At 42.1% G+C, this 6,373-nt stretch overlaps 1 protein-coding gene across 1 annotated transcript in view; it reads right to left on the bottom strand.

The window, feature by feature from the left end:
• Positions 1-5,262: 5,262 nt before the first annotated feature.
• Positions 5,263-6,373, bottom strand: part of LOC106804963 (sushi, nidogen and EGF-like domain-containing protein 1) — a 35,280-nt gene continuing 34,169 nt past the window's right edge. The window contains exons 6-7 of the mRNA XM_014806381.1: positions 6,047-6,317; positions 5,263-5,731 (exon numbers count right to left, since the gene is read on the bottom strand). The gene's annotated coding sequence lies outside the window, so the exon portion shown is untranslated. The remainder of the gene's footprint in view (positions 5,732-6,046; positions 6,318-6,373) is intronic.

Genomic DNA, 6,373 nt, shown 5'->3' with positions numbered 1-6,373 from the left:
GCTGCTGCTGCTGCTGCTTCCGTGTAGTCGGTGGGAGCCGCAGCTGCTGTAACATCCCCCTTCTCGCGTGACTAGGTATATCATGGTTTAGTATTTCTATAAAAAAAAGTCTACCAGCACGCACACATACACGCACACCCACACACACACACACACACATACACACACACGCGCGCGCGCGCGCACGCACGCACGCACACGCACGCTGCACGCACACACACGCGGTATCTGCCCCGCGATATATCGTACATGCGTGGTGTACATACACGCTACTTATGTGGCAGCATATATGCACACGTGTTATATTTGCAGTATAATAATATGTACACCCCACGTAGGCCTATGTACCGTGTACATGCACACTATATGTGTTGCAGTGTACATATACACACACTACATATGTGACAATGTACATATATGACTACATATGTGGCAGTATACATAGATACACTACATAATTATGTAGCAGTGTACATACACAATACAAATATTGCAGTGTACATGCACGTGCTACATGTGTGGCAATATCCATACATGCTACATATGTGGAAGTGTACATACACGTGCTACATATATGGCAGTGTACATAAACAATACAAACATGGCAGTGTAAATACACGCGCTATGTCGCACAGTACCATAAAAATATGTATACTCATAACTGAACGTGAACCTACGTGTACTACTATAACACATACGTGGAGTGTACGCGGGTTCGCGGTGTAGTAACACGTAATCGGTCAGCACGCATTAGACTGCAAACGTCTCCTGTAGAGATTTAGCATTTCTGAGGGTAACTGTACTGAAGCGCGAGGAATAAATGTCTCCGAGATGAAAAGCACAAAGTATTTAAAACAGTAAATCTGTGAAGAAAAAGCGGCGGCACCAGTAGGTCTGTGAACTCATGTCACCTGTGTTGAGCAAAGCACTATATGTATTCCTAGCATGTTGTATATAGTGCTTTGCTGTTCGTACGGCAGAGCTTATATGCTCTGTAAATCTATCGACAGTGTAGCGGTGTGAAATGTATCTGTATATATATATATCTCAACCTTTAGCTATATTGTCATTCAGAGTTGGTCAGACTTGCACTTGTCGTTGGTCACCTTAATCAGAAATAATTCGTTTAAACGCGGTAAAATTCACCATCTTTGAGTAGGTATTAATTATTTTTACCGCAGGATAAAGTTAATTCCATTTGACTATGAATTAATGGTTTATACCGCTGTGAAGTTTATTATATTTGAGAGCTGATTAATTCATTGTATCGCAGTAAATGTGATAATTTATGAGAAAGATGACTGGCGACGTGTGTTGCTAATTTTGCACCCGCTAATTTCTTGTTTAGAGCACGATATTTCTTGGATTGTTTGCTAGGATTTGTGATTGTATTTACATGTTGAATGATACACTGCACTTTCTCTTTCTCTCTGTATAGTGTACGTAATTCCTGGAAGAAAATGTTTTTACCGGAATCTAACAAGCAAACATTTTTAGCGCGGTCGAAAAAGATAGCTGAACAACTCGACAGTTTTTTTAGAGACATGTTTGCTGTCGTCAAGTCGTTAAGTCGTCAAGTCGTCAAGATTTTACATCGGTGTATACGAATTCTATAGTAATAATCAAATGATCTTAAATCATGTCTTTGCGTGACAGTCTGTCAAAGTTTGATGTGAATCGTTTTTTCCCAAAGTGGTATACTAGATTATTTTCAATGTTAGATAGAAAGTTTATATATTCATATCTATATATATATATTTACACAGATCGTGTACCCATTATGTAGATGTAGAAGTAGTACACCTCTAATTGTTCGGTTCGCTAACGTTCTTCCATCGGGGAAGGATAACTGTAAGAATCATCATTAGTCGATCCACGCGTCGACAACAACTCTTTTTTGTAATTATGACACACCGAGAGAAAATAATAGAGCAATGGGGGAGTGAAGGGAATGCCTACTGTGTGCTCCTGCGTTGATGGAATAACACAGACACGTGGCGTGGCGTAGCAGTGGCGTGTACATTGACTCATCGGCGGGTCATCGAGTCCTATTACTCTCACCTGCGATACATTATTGGCAGTTGTGTGTTTGGCCGAGTGTTTGGTGTTTTACGGGGCGCGCGGGGATACCCGGTAGTTAGGCACAAAGGCGGTGTTAGTTAGGAAGAAGGAGATGGTTTTTTGTGAAAACAGAGCACGTGTCTGCGCAAAAGCACGCCATTCTGATACTCGGAAAGATGTTTTGCTTTAAGTGTGTCATCACTGGCAGTAAACACAAGACATTTGTATACTATACGCCAGAAGAGAAGCGAAGGGAACAACCTCTATTGTCTATAACCATGACCCCGTGTTCTCATTAAGGTCCGTATATGGATTGATAACGCACACTCACTCGCACGTCCGGGATCCGTGGTGAATTGAAACCCCAGGAACACGTGAGAGCGAGGCATCCGTCAGCATTCGCGCAACGGCATGCCCTGGCTTAACCCCATAGAGGCCAGCACTGGCTTCTTTAGAGAAGACTCCCTCGGTTGTGTCTCTGTTAACGGATGGTAATTTCCCGCGTGCCCGCGTGATGTTGTGCTACGTTGGATTCGCTGCACTCGCCATGGCCACACCCGGGTCCGAATGTACTAATAACGACAGTACACTGAGACTGAGTATGACCAGACCGAGGTCTGAAAGACTCTATGAGTAAGTGGAGTGAAACAAGAGTAGCCCTACAAGGCGATGAGAACGAGGGATGAGCCATGCCAAGGCGGTAACAGCAAGAGAAGCATCATATGCCACTCCACCCGCCTATCGATGTCAAAGCATAAGCTTTTAAAATAATACCTATACATTACCGGCGACTATCGACTTCCCCACTATAGATATGTTTGAAGCTGAACAACTCTGCTTTTCTGTGTCTCGTTTGTCTTGCGAACGTGAGCAGGGTGCGAATTTTTATACCCCGGCACCTTGCGCGTTCTTCCTCATGTAGTTATAAAGGTAATAAAGGAAAATTTAACCAGATAGCTAGTTAACACGTGTGCAGTCTTTAATTTTCGTCGTTGAAGCGTTTGTTAGTTAAGTAATTAAGCAAATAAATGTCAATGGATCGCAACGAATACTAAACACAAGATGCACGCAGATCAGATTTCATAAAACACTGCTCTTAATGGGTGTGAGCGTGTGTTTTTTTTAATTTCGAATTTTTTTTCGTTTTAATTTTAAAATTATGACGCATTTAAAGTATGTGAGTTTTTTAACGGTTTTATTTATTCAACGATTCCTTAACGTCGAATTGTGCATCACAGATTAGTTATTGCATATGGGAGCGTACCCACCCTGAGTAACGGATCGTTGCAAAAAAATAAGTCTGATAAGTAAAACATATATACACGAGGTTCGGAAAATAATTTGATAAAACGTTTTATTTCAGTATTATGGAATGTCGATTATGCTATGCTTATGTATTATATTACTGCCTTTGATATATAGCGCGTTATTATTGACATACTATAAACGATCGGTTTAAACGGCAATATACACAGAGCAAATACTTTATTTCGCCCTCACGCGAACACTTAAACCTCATGGGTTACCAGATATAAAATTAATCCTAAATGAATGAACACCTACAACTAGTAGGGTACACTATGGGTACACCTACAAGTCACGAATGTTGTTTCTCCTGGACGCTGATTGGCTGGCCCATGGCGGGCTTCTGGCTCGTGTTTTGGGTTCAAGGACAAACATGGCGGATGTCATAGCGTCGACAACAACATTACTGTGTATGAAAATGACTTCGAAGTTCGTAACGACGCGATACTGCAATATATGTGATATCAGTCTTCAGGTAGGGAGAGTTTACGCTATGCATATAATGCCGTTATAATAGAACCCGAGTAACCGTTGAGTAATTGTCAAGAGTGACAGATCGACGTAACAATATAGAATAGTAGCTACATATACGCGCACGTCGTGTTCACAACGATAGCACTGTACCCAACCGACCATAGAGCTATAATTTGAATAGAGTTCGGAGTTTCATATCGTATGTGTGTGCGTGCGTGCGTGTGCGTGTGCGTGTGCGTGTGTGTGGGTGCGCGCGCGCACGCGCGCGCAGCTCTTGCGTGGACATCCCATCGCTTCTGTCACCAGTAGGCTACTGAAGCGCTGGGTTAAACGGGTAGAGATTTAAAATTCAAAGTTCCGAGATAGTATGTCATGGAAGGAGATTGACTATGCTTACAGTATGACATAGATAGAGCTATATACACATATAGAGGTATTATTAGCTCTTGATATAGATATTGATTAATATTATAAACTGTTATACGACTAGGCCTACACTTATTTACAAAAATAGTTCACCCAGGTGAGTATGTGTGGAATACATATGAAGGAGATAAATCCCTAACGTGTTGATACTTTTCACAATGTATTAGGCAGATTTTCGTGAAAAGTAATCATTTTTAGATAACAAGTAAATGATGCGTAAGTAATCAAATGGAAGTTGGTAAGATTCTAAGTAGTCTTGGGTTTATTTCTACCGGTGTGTAGTCCCTTCGCTTCCGCTACCCGTAGTTGGAGCGAATGAGCTACACTGGTAGAGCTAACTTGGGTCGATCTCTCCCATGTAATTCCCATGCATGTATATGTTCACCCTCTCTACCTCTGCTACAGTTTTCGTTGTTTGATCATCTATGTGGCTTCTCATTTATTTACTAATCATACATTTTTACATACTACATAATAGTGGCAGGAACGTGAAACACTACACACTAGGCACTCTTGATAATCTATATAATAAGCAACATGTATCACTATGGCACGCATGCAGTACAGTGGTCTCCGGTTTATCGGGCCTCGGATATACGGGCGTATCGCCTAAACGAGACATGCCTTCGAAAAACAATCCTGACCACAGGCACTTGGATCGTTTCAATAAACTATAATGCTAAATAAATACGAAATCTATTTACTACCAATGTCTTAATGTTTCTCTACTCTCTTTCACCTATTATTGCCGACAATTTCTTGCAAATGCCGTCCAAATGCTCATCTGCAACAATTTGAACAAACGCTGGCTGCCGCCATGGCTGCCGCTGCACACTGACACATAAATATATAGTATTATATGATGAACTATATATTTATACGTCAGTGTGCAGCGGCAGCCATGGCGGCAGCCAGAGTTTGTTCAAATTGTTGCAGATGAGCATTTGGACGGCATTTGCAGAAAATTGTCGGCAATAATAGGTGAACGAGAGTATAGAAACATTAAGACTTTGGTAGTAAATATATTTCGTATATATTTAGCATTATATTTTATTGAAACGCTCCAAGTGGCTGTGATCCTGACGCACGCTGTTACGTATTCGCCGTTTAAACGGGACAATTACATATTTCCCGAACTGTCCGCTTATACTGATAAAGCGGGGACCACTGTATTATGACGAACTGCTCCTTGGGTTATTCACAGCGCACGACACTTTTTTCCGTTGCGATTTTTTACAGACCGCGCGCATTTTATTTTTTTATCGCTAACATTTTGAGATGCTTGGCACTAAGATCACCACCTGGTTTTCTCTCCACATTATTCTCGGTAAATTTGAGGATAGATGGCAGCACGTGATACACTAGAAGATGATCGAGGGATTACGGCTATATCGTCGGTAGTACACTAACGGATCGACCTTGTGACGAAAGTGTGTGTCAGACGCCGGCTTGTACGGATTAAACTCTGAAATGAAACACCGTAGGTAAAGTTTAATAGTTATATATATATATATATATATACATACATATAGGAAATACAGAAACTACATGAAATGATCATCGAACATAACCGATGGGGTTTCATGACGTCGCTCGACCCGTGTTTGACTATCGAATAGGGGGGGGAGGGCAGGAAGAAGAGCAAAAATCGAGGCCTTCGCAATAGAGATATAATAAACAATAATGAACATATAAAATGAACAACCGCGTGTCAGTGGTTTGCAGCGGCGACGGCGGGAGGGGGAGGGTGATCTAACAGCCCTGTACAGGGAAGGCTTACTGCTGTGTGTGGGCAGATCCTCTCTGCCGCTACGCTTCTTCTCGGGCCTAATGCCGAGCTCAGCCGGTGCCGACAACACCAGCCCTCCCCCGAAGAGCGGCGAATCTTGCGTCGCCAGCGACGAATCTTTGTCGCCGACATAAGACGCCGCGAACGTCTGTACATCTCTGGTGACGTCATCTCTGGTTAGTGCGAGCGTCTGCGAGTAGGTGCTGACGTCACACCTTTTGCCGCCGTAGCCAGGCGGGCACACGCACTGATAGACATTCGCCTGTGTAAATATAAACAAATAAATAAATGAATTAAAATTAATTAAATAAATAAATA

The sequence above is a fragment of the Priapulus caudatus genome, unplaced genomic scaffold (genome assembly GCF_000485595.1).
Source record: "Priapulus caudatus unplaced genomic scaffold, Priapulus_caudatus-5.0.1 Scaffold94, whole genome shotgun sequence".
Taxonomy (NCBI): Eukaryota; Metazoa; Priapulida; class Priapulimorpha; order Priapulimorphida; family Priapulidae; genus Priapulus; species Priapulus caudatus.
This window is presented reverse-complemented; position numbering and strand designations above follow the sequence as displayed.